This window comes from Hippopotamus amphibius, chromosome 3 (genome assembly GCF_030028045.1).
Source record: "Hippopotamus amphibius kiboko isolate mHipAmp2 chromosome 3, mHipAmp2.hap2, whole genome shotgun sequence".
NCBI classification, from domain to species: domain Eukaryota; kingdom Metazoa; phylum Chordata; class Mammalia; order Artiodactyla; family Hippopotamidae; genus Hippopotamus; species Hippopotamus amphibius.
The window spans coordinates 111,598,927-111,621,075 of NC_080188.1; the positions used below are offsets into that span (position 1 = coordinate 111,598,927).

General features: G+C 34.7%; 2 pseudogenes; both read left to right on the top strand.

Moving 5' to 3' along the window:
- Positions 1-1,552: 1,552 nt before the first annotated feature.
- LOC130848674 (olfactory receptor 8J1-like) lies at positions 1,553-3,597 on the top strand (annotated as a pseudogene).
- Positions 3,598-14,767: 11,170 nt separating this feature from the next.
- Positions 14,768-15,727, top strand: LOC130850000 (olfactory receptor 8U8-like; annotated as a pseudogene).
- Positions 15,728-22,149: the final 6,422 nt, after the last annotated feature.

Sequence of the window (22,149 nt, forward strand, 5' to 3'; positions counted from 1 at the left end):
TTCCAGTTTCACTGTGATAAAGCACATCAGTCTTTTGCATTGTTACTGTCTGTGATCATTGACTCCGTGTAAGTGACTAAGTACCTTTAGGTCATATAGGTCTCCAGGGAATACACAGATCATTTGCACTGTTTTCTTCTTTCCTTAAATTCTTCCTACAACTTTTCACTAGAGAATAGGCTGGGTGTCCTGGAGAATGAGCAGGCACCGCAGGCAATTTTTTAAACATCTCTCAGGTGATTTGAGCATAATCAACTGAATAAATTCCATGCTACTTCCTCAGGGAACATCACAGAGAGGAAAAGCATAAATTCTCCCTACCCAAAGAAAAGTCAGAGGAATTTGAGAGCAGAAAATCCAAGTCTACATTAAAGGTGAGTTGATAGGAATTGTTACTGATTTTGATTATCTCCAGGATGCAGGTAATTACCCTCAATTCTTGGCTTCTGCAGATGGACACTATTACGATCACTGACAGCTTATACTTTACACCACACAGATTTCATTATTTCATTTGCTTGCTGGTTTCCCTGGAATAATATGGTAGTTTTAGGGCATTAAATACATGAATTGACTAGATGTCATACATCCATTTGATTTGTGAAAGTTGAAAGTTGTTTTTAGATATTGCAAATGAAGAGGAAGTTAGAAATATCTGAAAAAATCATCACCAATCTAATCTAATCTATTAGAACCCAGTACGATTAGGATTTCCAGATAAAATAGAGAATGTTCAGTTGCATTTAAATTTCAGAGAAATAACAAATACTTTTTAATATCTGTTTCATGTAATATTTGATTTTTTCTAGAAACATACTCAATGAAATATTTGAAAAAGAGTATTTTAAGATATGTATTACTCATGAAACATTTTATAAATTGAAAATAATTTTAATACAAGGATATGTATATCCTTATATATGAGAATAAACTCCAGAGCATAAACTTGATGTTTTTTTGGTTGTTTCTTTTGTTTTATCTGCTGATTGTCCACTACTAGGTTCATTTTTTTTCTTTTTCAGAAAAAAATGTACAAACTTAGTGAGTAGACTGGCAAATAAATAGAATGCTTTTTTTAAGAGTTATAGAGAAAACCATGAACTCCAAATAATTCCTAAGTGCTATCACCAGGTCAGAAGTTTGAAAAGTCAGTCATCCCTTAGCATATTTTGGGAATCCCATCTCCTCTCATGGTTAGCCCTAAATGGAAGTATATAAAATGCTGCACCAAGATGTTATAAAATGACCAGAGCTATCCTTTCCCAAATAATAATGGGCAGGGTTTCACTATCTCTTTAAGATCCTGATAGCAATTCTTTTCAATAAATATCCAGAAGTGAGATTGCTGGACCATATGGGGAGTTGCTAACAAACAGGTATAAAATTTCAGCTGCTAAGATGAATAAGACCTAGAGATCCAGTCTAGAACATCATCCTATGATTTACAATACTCTACTGTTCACCCATAAATCATTTAACGGGACAGATCTCATATGATATATTCTTAGCACAGAAAATTAACATTAACATTAAAATTGAAATTAAAAAAAGAATGGGCAAGGTAAAAGAATCTGGAAAGTCAGAAGTAGGTAATAACTGACACTAAAATAGAGATACATTCAATAAATACTAGAATAATCCTTAGCTGGACTGAAGACTTCCAAGTGGCAGGATTTGTACTAGAAATATGAATTCCATTGCTTAATCCAGTGTTTCTCCCAATCTACAAGAAAACCCATGACAGCAGGCCATGCAGCATTTGGTTCTTATCTGTGAAAGAGGAAGGGGCCTGAAAGCAGGGTGGGACTAAGAAGAGAAAAGTTAGACAACACTATCTAGGAAAAAGAAATAGAACTGGCTCAGCAATCTCCAGTATTGTCTTCCCTTCCCAAATCCATTCTTTAGATCAGACTAGATTCCTGGTTTGATAAGAGAGAACCTCTGTAGCATCTTAAAGAGAAAACAAAACCTAGAAAGAAAATGTTTCTTTTCTAGGTTGCTCTTAGTTCAAATGATATTTTTGAATATCAGTAGGAGCACAGAGGGTCAGAGATGAAAATTTAAGGTTCAGTGTATGCCTGGTAAAGTGATATGACTAGAAAAGTGATACAGACCTGCTTGTGGAACCTGTGGAAAATGAAGATAAAGCTTTTTTCAATTATTCTAAAAATGTCTCATTACATATTTGACTAATCTAAAAATATTAATGACTGTTATTTGCCTATCAGCTAATCTGAGAAAATCATGACATGGAGACCAAAAGGACACAGTAGTCAATGAAAGTGTTAATGAAAGCTTGAGAAGGAAGCAGAAGAAGGGTTGCTTATTTTAGCAAAGTATTATGGAAATTGGCCAATAATACAATGTGGATTTTTGAAAGAGAAAATTAAAGAGTGAATAAAATGTTTGTGATTTAAATTGGTTTCCTTTTAAAATTTATATTTGCAATTTAAGAAGAGTATATAACCAGCAGCACATTAGATTCCAGTAGAAATAGTGGAACTGATATAATTTGGAAGCATGATTCCAGGAAATCTCACCCCAGGAATTGCCCTGGCCATTGAATGGCAGTCCGAGAAAATACATTTTTTAAAATTTGTAACCACTTTTCCTTTTTTTTCTGAAACAGTTGACTTTCCAAATTCTTCCATAGCTCCTGTAAATTTCACCCGAGTCACTGAGTTTATTCTCACAGGAGTCTCAGACCATCCAGACCTCCAGATCCCACTCTTCTGTGTGTTCCTGGTCATCTATGGACTGACCGTGGTTGGGAACCTGAGCATCATCACTCTCACCAGTGTGGATTCCTGACTTCACACCCCCATGTATTTCTTCCTCTGGCATTTGGCCATCATCAATCTTGGCAATTCTGCTGTCATTGCCCCTAAAATGCTGATCAACTTGTTAGTAAAGAAGCACACCACCTCCTACTATGAATGTGCCACCCAGCTGGCAGAGTTCTTGGTTTTCATTGTAGCTGAGGTTTTGATGTTAGCTGTGATGGCCTATGACTGCTATGTGGCCATTTGTAATCCCCTGTTCTACACAGTGATGGTGTCTCAGCGAATCTGCCTTCTGCTGGTTTTCCTCACTTACCTCTATAGCTTTTCCACCTCAATTGTGGCTTTATTTTCTGTATTCTCTGTGGCTTATTGCTCATCTAATGTAATCAATCATTTTTACTGTGATATCATCCCTCTGTTAGCATTGTCCTGCTCTGATACTTTCTTCCCAGAAACAGTGGTATTTATATCTGCAGGAACAAACTTGGTGGTTTCCATACTTATAGTTCTTGTATCTTATTTCAACATTGTGTTGTCCATTCTAAGGATATGTTCATCAGAAGGAAGGAAAACAGCCTTTTCCACATGTGCCTCACATATGATGGCAGTGTCAGTGTTCTATGGGATGATGCTGTTCATGTATGTGCAGCCTCAAACTAACCATTCTATGGATACTGATAAAATGGCTTCAGTGTTTTATACACTGGTGATTCCCATGCTGAATCCCATGATCTACAGCCTGAGAAATAAGGACATGAAACCTGCCTTAAAGAGATTTCTAACAAATTTGTGTTGTTCTTTTAAGTTGATGTAATTTTAGAACCCTATAAATAAAGAATTGTAATAGTCTGCCATTGTGTCAGAGAAAGCAATGCTTAGGTGACTGATTTATAGCTCTACGAGTAATTCTGGGAAATAAAAGGGGCTAGAATTTGGGAAGCAGTGATTTGAAAAATAAACTGAAGCTCTTGGAATTATGAGGTTAGTACAGAAACAAAGCCTTATTCATGAATTTTCTCAAGAAGTGTGCATGTATCTAGAAATAAGTGTGTTAGTTGAAAGAAATATTTCCAGGAGTCAGGAGAGACATAAGTTTGAAAAATGTACATAAGTTAAAAAAGAAGCAAAATATTGGATAAGAGAAGTAAGTGGATCTTTCTTGTTCTTTGGCTTCTTTTACTTTCTGGGTATGTTTACATATAGTGAATTACTGCACCTGGAATTGCAGATGGCTTAAATCCTTTTTACAGCTAAGTGGTGAAATTAAACAAAGTTTATTTAAAATAAAACTCCCTAACTCTTTCTTAATATCCTTTGAAAGAAAAACTGTACACTACTTAATTTATACTTTGAATGCTAATCAAAATACAATTGAAATGATTTTTGTAACAATGGATATTATCTATACAACTTTTTAATGAAAAACACAAGGTACCATCATTGATTCTGCTTTCATGCTGAGCACTATTGATTGATAAATTTAGTGGAGTCTGTGAGTTTTCCCTTCTCTATACTCTAAGCATCAGTCTTCTGTAGTATGTGTCGTAAATGTACTGTATTTTGATACAGTACTTCAGGTTTTTTTTAAATTTTATTTTGTACAAACTAACAGTGCTATGAATATAGCATCACTTGGAAGGAAATTTCTTAAAGTTCAGAAGTTTCTTCCTAAAACCCTTGATTAAATATTCCCCAAACATGTCTGTTTTATACTTCTTCTCTCCTTTAGATCAGAATACAGGGGTTTTGTCAGTTATTTCCATTCATCATTCACCTTTAAAAAAGATGTCACATTAAAAAAAAACAAAAAGAAATTGCACTGTGAATTTACTATATCTATAAATGTGTGCACACCACTATTATCACTGTAAATAGAAAAGTATTTTTTTTATCTTGTAAAAAGTACTTTTTATTAAAGGAAATGAAAGAAAGTAGCTCCTTACACTGGTAATCAAAATTGATATTGTTTCAGGCCAAACAGTATGATTTGAGAGGCAAAAGTGGCATTAAGGGTGAAGAAGTAGGGTGCCAATATGAATGGGGTGAGATGGAAGTTCTAAAGAGAATGAGGAAGAGAACACAGGTGAAACGCATGAAGACATTATGGTATAATATGCCCTATGCTATATGCATTTATAGCCTACATAGGAAACATTCTATATGTTCAGAGCCTAAACATCTCTTAAGGACCACATATAATTAGAAAGACATAATGCAAGAGCAACGTATTACAAGGATAAGCAGTATGGTACAAGAAGTCTGTGTGGTATTTCTGAATGGTGATTTAAGCACATTAACCATAGATGGAAATGAACAATTAGAAACCAACATATCCTGACTGAGAAAACTTCCCTACTACCTAGTAGCTTCTGATATTCAGTGGGGACTGATACTGTTTGTTATGACCTATTTATGACAATAGAGACAAGCCACAAAAACCTTTAGCATACAACAAGAATAAGATTACAACCCATGAAAAGGCAAAGCTGAAACCCCCATGCTAAGTAAGTAAGTGTCAAATGTTACAATTTCTAAAACAGGAAGGCATAAGAAAAGATAAGAATTAAAATTTTTATATCATCTATTATGGCCACAGTTTTGAGACAAAGAATCCATTTCTGATTTGTGAATTAATTTATGTGGAAATACCTAATTAAAATAAATGGTAAAATATGGGAAAAATTAATTTGTGAGTGCTATAATTTTTGTGACATACGCTATTTCTGGCAGTGTGTTATAGGCATTATTTATTTCTATAGTTAAACTAATCCATTTGGTTTTTTTAAGCCAAATCAAAGAGCTCTTGATTTTAAGCCAATTTTCAGTTGATAGCTATGCCTTTGAGAAGAGTAATTGCCAAAATCTTCTAGCTAATAAATGATAGATCCAGGATTCAAAACAGAAATTTGACTCAAAACCTTACATTCCCAACCACTACACAGAACTGCATAGCATCAAATTGTTTAGTTCATATTTTCATTACACAAAATTCAACTAAATTTAAATATTTATATTATATACTTAGTAATTATTGATGCAACAAAATTTACAACAGCTGGATACATTGGGACTTAGCCATGACATTAAAAAAAAAATCCATACATTGTTATTTGATGATGTTTTAACAGCTTTATTAAAGTATACATATATACCCCAAACATACATAATGTAAGTAAATTGAAAGTGAATTAATTTTAGTAATTTTTAAAGTAATTTATAGAATTATGCAACCATATCATTATACAGATGTAGTTCCAAAGTTGTAAGTTTACAAAGTCAATGTTTGTAAATTGAGTTGTGCAAATGTAACCATGATCAGCTGTAACTATGTGTCACCACATAAAGTTCCTTTGTGCGCATTTCCAGTTAATTTTCACTTCCACCCATACCTCCAAGCAACTTGTGGCCTATGTTCTGTCTCATATATTTGCCATTTTGGGAATTTTCATATAAATAGAGTCATACACTGCATAACCTTTTATGTCTGGCTTACACTCAATAAAGATTTTTTTTTTAATATATGGAAATTTTTTTAATTACTTTATTTATTGGCTGCATTGGATCTTTCTCATTGCATGGGCTTTCTCTAACTGCGGAGAGCAGGAGCTACTCTTCATTGCGGTAGAGCTCAGGCTCTAGGTGCATAGGCTTCAGTAGTTGTGGCCCATGGGCTCAATAGTTGTGGCTCATGGGCTCTAGAGTGCAGGCTCAGTAGTTGTGGCGCATGGGCTTAGTTGCTCTGAGGCATGTGGGATCTTCCTGGGGCAGGGATCAAACCCACATCCCCTGCATTGGCAGGAGGATTCTTAGCACCTGCACCACAAGGGAAATTCCAAGTTTTTTGTGTTCTGTTCATGTTGTAACATGTATTAGAAATATCCTTTTTATTACTGAATAGCATCTGCTCATATGATTATACTATATTTTATTAATCCATTTATCAGTTGATAGACATTTGGATTATTCTATTTTTTTCTCATTATGAATGATGTTGCTATGAACACGTGTAACAGTCTCATGTTTATATGTATATTTTGATTTTTCTTGGGTTGATACCTTGGAGCAGAATTGCTGGGGTGATTGGAGTCAATGTTAAATCTTTTATAAAACCAACAAAAATTCTTCCAAAGAGTTAATCTAGTAGATTTGTAGTGATACCATGCTGTGGTTTTAATTTGCTTTGCTTTAATGGCTGATAATTTTGAGCTTGACCTCGCTATTAAATCTGCAGGTGATCTGCTAGTCTGTTGGTTATACCACCAGTACTGTGACCTCACATTTTCTACAAATTTGTCCTTTCCAAAAATAGCCACTGTGATCACATTTGCTTTGAAATGTATAACTGGGAATGGGTTTTTTCAAGCTCCACTGCAAATCAAATCAGCCCATTTCCAGCAGCTAAGCTCTAGATCCTCATGATTGCCTCCAAAATGACTTTTCTAGATTGTTACCTAATGGATTTGATCTACTCAAAATAGAATTCTGTTTATTGTAACCATGTTTATAATTGATGGTGAAAACAATCAAGTATCCTTCAATAGCTGAATGGATAAACAAATTGTGATACATCCATAAAATGGAATACTATTCAGATATGAAAGAGAGTGAGCTATGAAGTTAAAAGCAGAGATGGGACGTTTGTCCAATTGTGGTTGATTCATTTGCATATTTAATTCATGAAATAAAATAGGCATTGTATATTCATATAATAATTATTTGACATCTTAAATATACAGTTTCTGCCTACATAATATCAAGGCTGATCATAATCTGTAGAATATAATCAAGCTGTTATTCTTAAGTATTTGACACATTGGATGTTTCAGTGAAATTTTCAGTGTCTATGCATCATCAAGTTGATCCCCCTGGGATGGGGAGCGTGAGAAGGAGTCGTGGGAGGGAGGGGATATGGGGATATGTGTATAAATACAGATGATTCACTTTGGTTTAACCTCGTAAGCTGGTACAAGAGTGTAAAGCAATTACATTCCAATAAAGAGCTTTAAAAAAATGTAATATTGCTACCCATCTCCCCATTATATTGTAGCCCAGTGTTATGATATTTGGAAGTTTATTTAATAGAAAACTATGTGGTAGATTTAACCAATAGATTCTATGTGGATATAAATCAATTTAGCAAGTTTTTAACCAAAATTTTCTTATCCAGATGTCTATCATAAGAAGAGGGAATAAAGAGAATGTTATACTTTATCTTAACAGAAATATAGAATAAAAACATTTGGTGCCAATACAAGAGTAAGGAGAATACTATATTTTTGCTAAAAAAGCAGTGAAAGAAATGTCTTGGAGGATGGAAGAAGTTCCTACTTAATAGTTTCAGGAAGTGGTGTTTGAGTTTATAAAGATGAAAGAAGTCTAGAGGAGGGTTTCTTAAAATATGCTTATGCACCATTAGTATATTCCACAATTTAGTGAATCTCAACCAAGAATTTCATGATGAAATAGCATAGAACAGAGTAGAGTAGAATACACAGCAGAAAGGAAATGCATCCAAAGTAATGTGAGGAGAGTGTGTACACATATCCAGGAAGATGTGTGCATACACCTTAAGACTAGAACATAGTTGCCATGTTTGTTTTGTTTTGTTTTGTTTTGTTTTGTTTTGTTTCCAAAGTTGCCATGTTTTGAAAGCTGTTTAATTTGTTTGTTTAATTTTTATTGGAGTATAGTTGCTTTACAATGTTGTGTTAATTTACACTCTACAGCAAAGTGAATCAGGGTCTTTTGAAATAATGAAAAAAAAAAGAACCATCATTTTAGAGTCTTGCTCCACTATGAACCAGCTGAATGAGATTAGGCAAATCTTTAAAACTCTTTGTCAGCTCCCCGTAGACACAGAATGTCGTCATTATGTTGAAATGATTCTACTGGAGATCAACATGCTAGTCACCAATGTTGATTCCTCCACTGTAGAAGAGGAGCATAACATTGATAAAACACTCTCTTAGATTCTTCTTCCACTGGGATGCCTTCATGCATTGGGCAGATATCAGTGAGAACAGACAAAACTAGTAAAATTGAGTTTTGACTAATAATCAGTTCCCTACTATTTCTTTTACTAATTGTTACCCAAAGGGTTTTCTTCTACACTCCCTAGTTTAGGGAGAAGAAATATGAGATTTTCCAGGAAAAAGTTTCTTTGATCAGTTACATTAACACTGTGACAAAGCCTTTAGTTCATATTTTGCAGTGTCTCTTGTTTTGTTTAATTTATTACAGAATTACTGATGCAAGTTAAGGAATAGATAGCTAGAGAAGATGCTTTAGTAAGCAAGGAGGCTGGGAGGCCACGTAGTCCTTTGGAATCCTCCTATTTCCACTGGGATTAGGTCTGAGAAATCATAGATCCACTAAAAACTAGGAAAGAATGAAATTATACAGTGTCATTTAGTTATATACCCACTTGTTAATTATTGTTAGAACATCGATATATTGATTGAATCTAACATTAGAAGAAGGAAATCCTTAATTTACTACATTTGTTTGAGCAGCCAGTCTCTGTTCACTAGGTCTGGTGTTTATTAGATGTTTATTCACAGTCTATGTCATATAAGTCTTCTTTGTGATGAGATTTGAGAGCAAGGAAATGGATGTTGCAGGATGAACTATGCTGTGAATTTCACATGGACACATCCAGTGGTGGTTACAACTCTGGTTAGAAATCTATGAATTTATGTTAAACAAGACCATCAGGTGAAATATACGCAGGATTCACTCTATGAAATTCCTGAAATCCCACATAAAATGTACTCTTGGTTTTCCATGGCCCTCTATAAAATGCACTCTCTCCATTATGCTTTATTTAATTATTTAATGTGATATAATATTTTAAGAGAAAAAGCAAAAGAAGGATTGCAGAATCAAATGTAATTTCTGGACTCTAAATATTTCTAATTCATCAGTAAGAATTTCCTCTTAATTACTTTTAAGGTCGAAATGCTTGTCCAGGGACACTATCCACAGTCCAAAAGATTACGGTTTCTGTTCATTTGGAGTATTGTTCTGTACATAATGATCAATACCATTTCAATCCTAAACCACAAATCACAGCATTTTATAACAAGGCACAAGCAGAGCTGAGACATTTAGCCAATTGTACAGGTATGTTTCCCTGATGGAAAAATTTAGGAAAAGAGAGACACTATATATTCACAGAAAATAATTTAATATCTGGAACATGGGGTCAAACATAAATAGCTTCTATCCTGACTGTCATTTAGACAATGGAACTAGGTTGTGATTTATAAGCCTTTGCTATATTTTATTTTTAAGTAAATGACTTGTTTATACAGCATGAAAAAGAAATGCAAGATTTTACCCCCACCCCTTTTATTATATTGAAGCCCAGTATTAGAGTTAAATATTTTATTTAATAGAAAATTAAAGGGCACATTTTATATTCACAACCAGTATATAAAATACACTGCTCATCTGTCCCCATGCACTAAATGGACAGAGTATTTCTTACTCATCATATAGCTCAGAGTGACTAGGGTGTAAGCTAATGCCCAGAGCTTTTACAAAACGACCATGTGTACAGTATAGAGGTTAGGTCCTTGGAGGAATTGAATGCACATTTCATGGGAAGCCATTTGTAAGAATTTTTAAATGGTAATTCCTACCTAATTTAAGAATAAAATTTGAAGACTGGCACTAATAACCTACAACAACAAAAAAAAAATCATTTAAAAAATACAGTGATAATATTTTGAGAATTAGGAGGATCTTAAAGCAATACTATTATACTAAGAGTGGAGTTGTAGATATGCAGTTCTTCAAAAACAGGAAATCACATCAATAAATCTTCAGCCAGGCTTGGCATCCCAACTGAACACGGACTGTAATTTTTCTGATGATCTTACTTGTGCCATGTTCTGTGGTAAAATCCTTTGGGACAGAGACGGTGACAAAATCACACAATTCTCTGCTATCCAAACCATTAGGAGGAGAAAAAGGAGTGCCTTCTACCTGGGTAAGTTAGAAGAGCATATTTCAAAATAGTGAGCTTTGACTCATAGATGTATAATAACATTGCTATAGGATCTCAAGATAAGAATTTTAAAAATTGAAGAGGATAATACAATGGACTAGAATAAAAGATTGTGCAGTACATTTTGTAAACTAAAGAGTGTTTTTTCTAATTTTATATTAATTTCTGATTTAATATTTTGGTGAAAGTATTAGCAGCATTTAGTTTTGAAGTGAACAATTAAAGGACTAGAAGGAAGAATATATAACTTAGTCTAGAGGTTTTGTTAATATATATACGTGAATAAATTGAGCTTCAAAATGTTCAAGTGAGTTTCCCAAGCTCACATAGCTAATTAAAGTCAGAACCAGGTCTAGAAGGTAAGGTTGAATAGCATGATGTATCCATATATTTAGAATTTGTAGAAATTATACTTGAACTTAACTAGTTTTTTTTTAACATATTTTCTGCTTGAAACTTTTTGTCTTAAATCTTTCTGCTTTAGTTTTGATATGATTATGCAGGTAAATCTTCCCATAACCTCCCCCCTCAAAGTCTTCTAGTTACAGGAGACTTTGTGTTTCATATGTTTTTTTGGCACCCAGCACTGCGCTCTGTTAGATTATTATACAGTCACTCGCTATTCTAAACAGGCTTGATTGCTCTCTTCCTCTCTTCACACTCTAAGCTTCGTGATGGCTAAACTCTCACCTTTATTTGCTCTCACCACAAAACCCAAGAAGCTATTTAATACATTTAATACATAGGCAGTCAACCAAGATGCTTTAATGAATTCAAACTGCAAATTAATGACTTACATTGCTCCTGTACATATATATATATATATATGTTTAAAATTAAAGAAAATAAAAATTCCTGTTTGGAATCTATGAGGAGATTTGGAAAAAGCAGGCATGTGATTGACCAGATTACAATCTATGTTAAAACTGTGCTTTCTACTTTATAGTAGCTAGAAATTTTACTCAGGGTTAAGGGGAAGTGTATTAGACCAAGGTCATCACTATATCCCCAGAGAATCTTCCAAAGTGATGAACATAAGTTAGGAATAAGGGGAAGAAATGGTCAAATATAATTAGTATGATAATCTTAAGTTAATTAATCCAACATTAAATTTAATTCCCCATTACCTAATGTTTAGAATAGACTTCATTAAAAAATAAAAAATTGGAAAAAAAAAGAGCAAGGCTGTCAATCATAAAGTGCCTGGGGTATATCAGGGAAAGAGGTATGGAAACAGATGGTTTTTATAAATGTGAGAGCAATTATAAATGAATTATGTCTGATGTGATTTTACAACACAAATATGAAATATGTTAACTGAACTTGGGAAGTAACTTCAAAGAGGAGGTGATAATTCAAAAGGCCTTGAAAGATAATTTTCCCTTTATCATTTTTCTTGTAGAGAAGGGTACTAGGAATGGCAAAGACAATGGAAGAGAGGCCTGGAAGGTCATATTTTTATTGACAAACAGACTAGTTATAGTAATTGAACCAGTGGGCATCCATTGTTGGTTGGGAGAGTTGAATGGAATCAGAAGTTTAAGGCTATTTAGGGACAAGATTGTGAAAAGTCACATGTGCTTTTAAATATAATTCACACTTTACTTTTAATACACAGTAAAATGATTTCTATGTATAAATGTCAGAGTTTTGTGTTTCAGAAGTGGAGAAAGATGACTGGGAGGAAAAGAGACAGAAAAATAAAGAAAATGTAGATAAAGTTTTCTTTCTTTCTAGTCTAGTCTATTGTCTGTTCTTTCAGACTCTAAGTAGTAATGTCTGAAAATTAATAATTCTCAATATATATGATTGAATGAAGGAATGAGTGAACTGAAATAGTCTCCTAAGGAAGTAGCAGTTAGACATGATCAAGACAAATGTTGAGGATAGTATATGCACAGTCTTGGCTATATATCAGAGTGGGAGGTGTAGCCTAGAGCTGTTTATAGGTAATTTGCTTATCTAATGGTGTTTGTGAAAACAGTGACATGTGTGGAATGGACTAGAGTACAGTTTTTGACACTGTACTTGTAACTGCTGCTAGAGAATAAATTCAGCTCTTAGAGTCTTGGCCAGTATTATTTGGATAAAATAAAATAGAACCGATTACAGTAGAACACAAAAGAACATGCAAGATAAGTGCACTCCAGGGGAGAATATTATTCTAGATGTATTTATTAGCTCCATATCAATTTGTATTGATTTCTGTGGTTTGTGGTCAAAAAGTTTGACTTTGAAATCTAGTAGTGTAGAGAATGGTCTGCTCTGAACAGTCCTATAAACAAAAAAAATATTTTTTCTTTCTTTTCCTCTTTCCTTTTACTTTTTAATTCAAAATTGCCTTTTGTTTCTTAAATGCAAATTAGATATTTGGAATTGATGAGTTACTAGGTCTTATTTGTCTCAATTTCCATGTGGCTACTATTAGAAATTAAAACTCCATCTTTAACACAATTTCAGGAGGTAGTAAATTTATTTAGGATAAAATTGAGGTGAAAAAGTGTTTGTTGAAAGTTATTACTTACACTGTTTCTCAATAAGCATATCAATTGAAACAAACAAAAATTATCTAAAGTGCGTTTTTGATAATCTTAATAATAGCTGTAAATACAAAAGAGCAATTCATAAATTCTGAAGAAAATTTGAAGAAATGCAGGCTCTTATTATTTGCACATTTATTTTCAGTATAATTTTTAGATTATATAAAGCAATTTGTGTGAGTTTATCCAAGAAATTTTTTTTCATTTTTCATATTTAAAAGTGAGAGATAGAGACAGACACAAATATTAAAAAAAGAGACAGAGAGACAGAGAGAGAGAGAAAGAGACAAAGAGAAGCAAAACATAAGACAAAGATATTTTATTTCACATTAGTAGTAAGAACCTAGTTCTACAATTTTTACACTTTCCTAAAATAAATTTTATTTGGATATTCAATAATTCAATTATGAAAAGAAGTCAAAATAAGTAAGGAAAATAGATTTTTATCTTAAAAGAAGGAAGATGAAATTATACTCAAAATATGATTCAACTCTATGTTTCTTTGATAAAAACTTAAAAAGTTGAAAGAGACGTAAATTACCTTATGAAGAGACATGCATCTCCAAGCACCTTGGAAAGAGAGTATCAATGTTAATCTAAATTACAATGTATTGTAAAATTTTATCAGGGTTCATTTCCTTTGATTAATGTAAGTTCACGCTTAGAGATAAAGATCTTTGTGCAATATTATAGCAAGAGAAATCTGGAAATAATTTTTTCTCACAATTGAACAAATAAGATATACCACAGTGACAGTGTGATAATAGAGTGTGGACTCTTGAGTCAAAAACACAAGGATTTGAAACCCAACTATCCATACTCAGGCCAGCCTTCTCATATTGTTTTGGGTGTTTCTATTTCAATCTCCTCTTCTGCAGCTGTAGAGTGAGCATAACAAAACGATTTTAGGTTGAAAAGTTTAGTAAAAAAAAATGGAGTAAATAAACTGCTCATTGTACTTTTATACTTACCTATTTTAGTGATAAACTCTGTTTCTGCCAGCACTGGAATGATGTGGAGTTGCACAAGTACAATGAGAGATCCACCAAAGACAGATGCCACTGCAGAAGATTTCCTTTATGCTATTAATGCTAATTTTTTCAATGTAAACAATAGCTAAACATTTTAACAAGTCAGGTTAAAGCTGCAAATAGCTTAATGCACAGGACCATTCAGCAGAAACCATGGCAATGCAGACTGTCCTACAGCTCCTGTCTCTGTGCATACAATGAATTTGTGAGAGGAGAAATGTGCCTTTCCCACATTTATCTCTTTCTGCTCTCCATTACACTCCCAGAGTCCCTGTATGCTAACAATCTCTACATCAGCAGTAAATCTCTATAAGATATTAAAGTATAAAGATGTCACTTATATAATGGCAACTTGAATTTAAGTCATTTTTATACTTCCTCATGCAGCTGCCTTGGAGAGATATGGCTCAGATCAATTGCACGCAGGTACAGGAGTTTATTCTCATGGGCCTCACAGATCAACAGGAGCTGAAGATGCCCCTCTTTGTGCTGTTCTTGTCCATCTACCTCTTCACAGCAGCAGGCAACCTGGGTCTGATCCTAGTCATTAGAACAGTTGCAAGACTCAACACACCAATGTACTTCTTTCTTAGCAACCTGGCTTTTGTTGATTTCTGTTACTCTTCTGTCATTACACCCAAAATGCTTGGGAATTTCTTGTACAAACAAAATGTTATCTCCTTCAATGCATGTGCTGCTCAGTTAGGCTGTTTCCTCACCTTCATGGTATCAGAGTGCTTGCTACTGGACTCCATGGCCTACGATCGATAAGTGGCCATTTGCGATGGCCTCCTCTATACAGTCTCAATGTCCCCGGGAATCTGCATTCAGCTTGTAGCTGTCCCCTATAGCTATAGCTTTTTGATGGCACTGTTTCATACCACCCTGACTTTTCATCTCTCCTATTGCCACTCTAATGCCATCAACCATTTCTATTGTGATGACATGCCTCTCCTCAGGTTAACTTGCTCAGACACTCACTCCAAACAGTGATGGATTTTGGCCTATGCTGGTATTACTTTCATTTCCTCTGTTCTGATTGTCTTTGTCTCCTACATGTTTATCATTTCTATCATCCTGAGAATGCGCTCAGCTGACGGAAGATGCAAAGCCTTCTCCACATGTAGCTCCCACATGCTGGCAGTCGCCATATTCTATGGGACCCTCATCTTTATGTACTTACAGCCAAGCTCTAACCATTCTCTTGACACAGATAAGATGGCCTCTGTCTTCTATACAGTGATGAGTCCTATGTTAAACCCCTTGATCTGCAGCCTCAGAAATAAGGATGTAAAAAATGCCCTGAAAAAAGTCATCATTAATAGAAACCAGGCTTCTGTATTCATAACATTTAAAAAGTGATTTGAATAAACAAAAGTGGACTTTCTTTCATGATTTTTTTTCCTGGACTATTAAAAACTAGTTGAGTAAAAAAAAAAAAAAAAAAAAAAAAAAAAAAAAAAAAAAAAAACTAGTTGAGTGATGATCTTATTTGGTGTTCAATAAAAATTTCTTCACTCTAAAGTAAAATCAATCTCCAAACTCTTTGTAATCAAATTTGACTTAGAATTATAATTTATATGTAGAAAGTCCCATAAGATTTTACATAATGTCATTTCTCAAATTAAAAAATATATATTTATAAAGTTCACCTCATCTAATAGCAGCATAACTAGGTACTGGCCAAAGGTAGACAAAACTGAGACACTTTGAGCACCCAGTTTAAGATTATGAGTGCTTTAATAACACATTTTAAGGAGTGCTTTTGTAATATACTCCCAATTAAATGCTGAGAGACAAATGTAAACCAGTGATTCTAAACTGAACTGATTTTTCCTCCCAGGGGATATTTGGCAATGTCTGGAAATATTATTGATTTTTACCACGGCAAGGTGATATAAAGGAATAACATTGCTATCTAGATGTTTGAGGGTGGGGATGCTGCTGTATAACCTATAGTGCACAGGAAAGTCCCGCCCACACAAAAATTGTCCAGCCCAATCTCATTACTCTTCTCTTCTGTAGGCTTTTGGGTTTTTGCTTCCTCAGCTTCTTGAAGTGTTCCAAAAACTTTTTGAAATTTTTATCCATTCTTCCCTTCTCTCATTCTCATGTATATGTATTTGGAGAACAAGATACAATGTGTGTGATCAGTTTGTGTTACTGAGCTGGTGGTGTGCCTTCTGGGGAAAAACATCCTGTTTTCAAGCCTACATGATTTTGATATCATCTCCAATTCTAACCTCCACAACTATGAGAAATAAATTTCTGTTGTCTAAAAAAAAAAAAAAAGTTATCCAGCCCAAAATGCTAAGTTTCAGGGTTGAGAAAGCCTGCCCTAAAAAATTGTTCCCTAAGAATTGCAGATTTCATTTCATTTAAATCAAGCTGGTAGATGGTGTTGCTAAAGTCTCTGACTGACTTGCTGGTTTTCCCTTTATTTGTTCTATCAATTATTGAGTGCCATTAAATTCTAATAAATCCTGAATTATGTTTCTACTTTGCTCATTTATCACTTTTCATTTCATAAATTTTGGGGTGACTTTGTCAGTTGTTCATGAATTTATAATTGCTAAATTTACTGATTTTTTTCTGTTATTAAATGTCCCTCTTTGTTTCTGGTAGCACTTCTTTTCTTAAAGTCTCTTTTTTTTTCTGACTTTAATATTACCATTTCAGCTCTCTTATGTTAATACTTTCATGAAATAGTTTTCCATCCTTTTACTTTCAATTCATTTATCTTTCAGTATAAATTGTGTTTCCTGTAGACAGCCAATAGTTGGATTTTACCTTTTCATTAACTGAATATGTCTCCCTTTTGATTGGAGTATTTAGTAACTTTATGCTAATATCATCTGAAGGGCTTGTTAAAACACATATTGGTGCATCTAACTTCCAGAGTTTATGATTCAGTAGGTCTAATGCAGAGCCAAAGAAGTTGCATTTCCAACAGTTACTTACAGTTCCCAAGTGTTGGAGGAGGTCATTGAGAGGACATGACCATTAGTTGACCCTCGAGCAGGACCTAGGCAATCAGAGGGTCTTCACTGTCACCCCTTCCCCACCCTCAAGCTTTGGAGTGCACTTTCTTCTGCCCACTGTTCCCACAGTGGGGGCCATTGTCAAGGATGCAGCCTTGAGAGTGTAAGGTGTTATTGAGGCCATCTGGACGGTATGCATGAATGAACCCAGGTAGTTCCTCTATATAAATTTAAGATTCTGGTGGGCATTTGTGGAGATCTACTCATTTCATGGCCACACAAGCCAAGTCTCAAATATACATTCCCTTGGTAATTAAAATTGCCACCAATCAATATGAGATGGCCTGCCTCTTTCTTTTGTTTCTCCCTGCCCTCCATGGAGGGGTGGCCAGTTTCAGATTTCACCTGGGAAGCTCTCAAGTTTGCAAACTAACACCAAGTTATCTTGGTGCTGCCTGTCCAGGACTGCCCTTTGATAGCCATTGCCTCAGATGATCTGTTTACCATCTTTGTATTCAGCTCCTGGTGTGTTTTCATTCTTAAGAGTAAGTGCCTACATTTCTTTGTTGGAGAACTGCATCAGGTTTCCTCAAGCTGTTATGCCTGCATGGCAGGTAAACCAGAAGGTACTGGAAATTTACATCCCACAGGGGATAGTCCGTGGCTAATGACTGGCGTGCACAGAAGTATACAGCTGGCCCTTGGACAACACAGGTTTGAACTGCACAGGTCCACCTACAAGTGGATATTTTTCAATAGTAAATACTTTAGTACTGCAAGGTCTGATTGCTTTAATCCAAGGATATAGAGGAATCCCTGATACAGAAGGCCAACTATAAGTTATGCACAGATTAACATTTATGAGTTAAGGGTTGTTCAAGGGCCAGCTGTAAATATTCAAGCTCCTCTGCCCACTCAGATCAATTCTGAAGTTTGAGCTACCCTCTCTCCAGAACTCTTCCACAGAAATTAAACAAAATTGTTATCATGGGACTTGGATACTACACCCTTCCTTGGCTAACTTTCTTACCAGGCTCCACTTCCCATACAACCCAATAACTATTCTTGGGAACAATTCCTAATAAATCACATTTACACCAATCATTGACTCAGTGTTTCATTTTCAGTAAACCCAACTTAAGATGGTACTATAATTTTTTACAATACATTATTTGTGTAATTTTCCAGAAAAAAATGTCATTTTCAAATAAATGTATTCTGAAACATTAAACTTCTTTGGCATTCATCAACTTTTCTCAGCCTGCTGAATGGTACTTGAGTACTTCCAGCACCTCTTCTCATCACAAAAGGGACTCAGACGTTTTAAAAACAACACTTTGAAAAAGTCAAAGTCTGAAGAATTCTTTGGGCTATGTAGTCAGACCTAGTTTGCTCTTAGCTACAAAATTCTGGGTCCTTCTTCTTCTGGGAGAAGAAAGACAAATGAATAGAGGTGGATGTCAGGAAGAAGGAACTTGACTTCTGCTAGAACCACTAACTGAATTACTTTTGGAAATTCATTCTTTCCCTTTTAAGATGTAAGCTTTCTCACTGGTAAACAATAGGGTTGCATGAGGTGTATGATTTTATTTTTTTACAAAATGATTTTGCTCAGAATTTTTGATGCTATTAATAATAATAAACAATGATAACTAAAACTACTCTGGTAGAATGAGGTGGTGAGCACAAAGTCCTGCCCAGTTGTTCTTCTAAGCACATTTTCCAAACATCTTCCTTCAGGTCACTCAGAAATAACTTTAGTCATCTCCACAAAACCAGATTACTTTCAAAGCACTGTCTGAGTACTGCAGGACTAAATATGATCTATGGTCCCATGCTGTTCAGTCATTTTCTGAGTTTCAATTTTTTATAAGCATTGTAGGAATTCTAATTTGCCAAGGGAAATATCTCTCACCAGTGCTACTCCTGACCCAAGCCTGAATCTCCTCCATTCCTTACAGCATTAATGTCCACTTGTTCCTCCAACTGTAAATTTTATTAAATGTAGTATCATTCATGAGGATGTAAAGTACACCAGGGCTTATGCTGGTTAAAAATTATAAAATCTAAAATTGAAAAAAAACTTTTTTTTTTTTTAAATCATGTTTTTTTTTTTTTCTTTTTTTGGCTGCGCCACTTGGCTTTTGGGATTTTAGTTCCCCACCAGGGACTGAACCTGGACCCTTGACAGTGAGAGCCCAGAGTCCTAACCACTGGACCACCAGGAAATTCCCAAGAAACCTTGTCTCTTGGAAAATTTGAGATCTAGATGGCGAACACTGCTTGGAAAAATGGTTATTCTTTTCAAGCTGTTAGGTGTAACTTTTCTTTAATAATGCTTCTAGGGAAAATATGAAATTGTGAAAATTGCTGTGCTGCGTGGGTCTGATTTAAAATATGTTATTGCAATGAGACTGATTTTAATGACGTGTTTTGGGATTCAAGGTTTCCATGATTATCATTTGTCATCAGTTTTGTCATAATCTATCCCACAAAGAAGTTTTAAATAACTATATTAACACATTCATTTTATTTATAGAGGCTCAATTTCCAAGTTCTCACAGATCATTCTCTTGTGACAACTCAGAACCGAATGTGAGATAAATGAGTCCCAATGGTACTTTCTCTTTGGAGATGCCATGAAACCATCTTTCAAGTTCTCCTGGGCTTTCAAATGAAGATCTAGGGAGAAAAAAACTAAGAAGTAAACCCCAAACTCCCTCAATACAAGTGAAAAACACAATGTAGAGGACTATTTTCCAGGGGAGAATGGGAAGGGGCACTGCCTCAATTGCATCCTCATCTGTAAATTTTTTGCTTCAATTGTATGTTTTTCTCATTTTCATGCTTATCTGCAAAGCTTCTCTCCAACAGTGAGGAACTTGGTTTCTATTCCTTAAAAGTCATTTAATTCTTTGTTCAACCACAATATACATGTACACCAATTTCAGAATTAACTTGAGCCCCCATGAGAAACAAATTTATAAACTAGAATACAAAGTTTATATTTAGTTCCTTTTGTCTGTAATTTTACAGTGTCTCATCAAAGCCCCGTTTTCCAAATTACTTGGGTCAGTAAATCCCCCCACTTGTGTGTGATTATGTCACACATTTATAGTACAGTTACATACATTTGTCATGGTGTGCTTTTCTTCTGGCATTGGCTGACAATCTAATTATCTTTTTATTAATTTACATATAAAATTTAGTCTTTGCAATATGCAGTTCTATGAATTTGTGACAAATGCATAGAGTCAAGTAACCAACCTCTAGGTGACATGCAGAACAGCTCCTTCACCTTACAAATTCCCTTAATGCATCTCAAAGTCAAATACTCTCCCCTCCCAAAACTTTGGTCAACTGAACACTTTCTCCTAAAATTGAGAGATGGAAAGATAAAACTTTCTTTATATGATATATATAAAACTAATGTTGAAATAACATTATAAAAACACAATACTAACAAATTGTGTTTAATATCTCCTCTTTATTGTCATTTGAATTCAATCTAATTTATTTGTAGGTATGGATTTCTATAGAAGATTTCTACTTAGTTAATTTTCCAACATCCACATACCAAGTACAAATCAAGCCATTTTATAGCAAGACATAAATGAGACCAGAGCATTTTTCCACCTGTATTAAGTATGTTTGCCGTTTAAAACAAAATTAAGTACCACACAGTCACAGAATAATTACGTAACATCTTAAGCATAGTTCATGTTAATACGTAGATCCTGATTGATACTGACAAATTGTGATCAGGTCAAGCTGTGATATGTAAGGATTTGCTATGTTTTCCTGTTCAATGAATCACATATATATTTTTTTTCATGAAAAACCTTAATACTTCTCCATGGATGAGTAAAAGTATCCACACACTGTGGAATTTACAGAAGTTTTAATATAACCAGAGTGCGGATACTTTTGGACTCAACCTCGTATTTATTGTGGAGAATCACAATGTGTAATATGAAACTTCTGTGACTCTCAGTGAATAAGAAGTGGGGATTAGGGAAGAAAGGGTTGAAAGAGGATGTGTGAGCCACATGTGTTAATGCATCGTGTACAAACAGTGTTAGATACTAACAACCCCCGCTCCCCTGCAGCTACCATACTGAAGCCAATTTGGTTCCTTGGAGGAGCTTTCTTCCTTGACTGTAGGTGGATGCTACCTCACTGTGTGCTCACATGACCTCTACTGTGTGTGTGTGTGTGTGTGCGCGTGTGTGTGCGCGTGTGTGTGTGTGTGTGTGTCTACACGAGCCTGTATATTTTTGTGTAGAGAGAGAGAATGAGCAAACTAGTGCCTCTCCTAATAAGGCCACTAATTCCATCACGAGGGCCCCATTCTCATGACCTTATCTAAGCCTAATTACCTCCCAAAGGACCGTCTGCAAATACCATCACATTGTGGCTGTAGGGCTTCATTTTATGAATTTGGGGAGGATACAACTCAGTTCATAGCAGATACATTGTTTCCAAATAGGTTTTAAAACAATATTTTTTCTGCACACCTTCGCTATGGACACGGAAAGGCTAAGAAAACTATCTGGGAGAGTGCTCCTTAAGTCATCAAGGAAATCAAGTAATAGTAAATAGAGACAACCTATAAGAGGAAATGAACATTCATGAGCACTTCAAAGAGTAGGCCAAGGATGTTCAGAAACAGATTCTTGGGAGAGTTAGATATTTAGTTCTCTGAAAGATATGTTGTTAGAAATTTCACAAGGTAATTCTCATCTTTCTTCAAAGGATAGATTTAATTCCTTTTGTTGAACAACAACAACCATACAAACAATT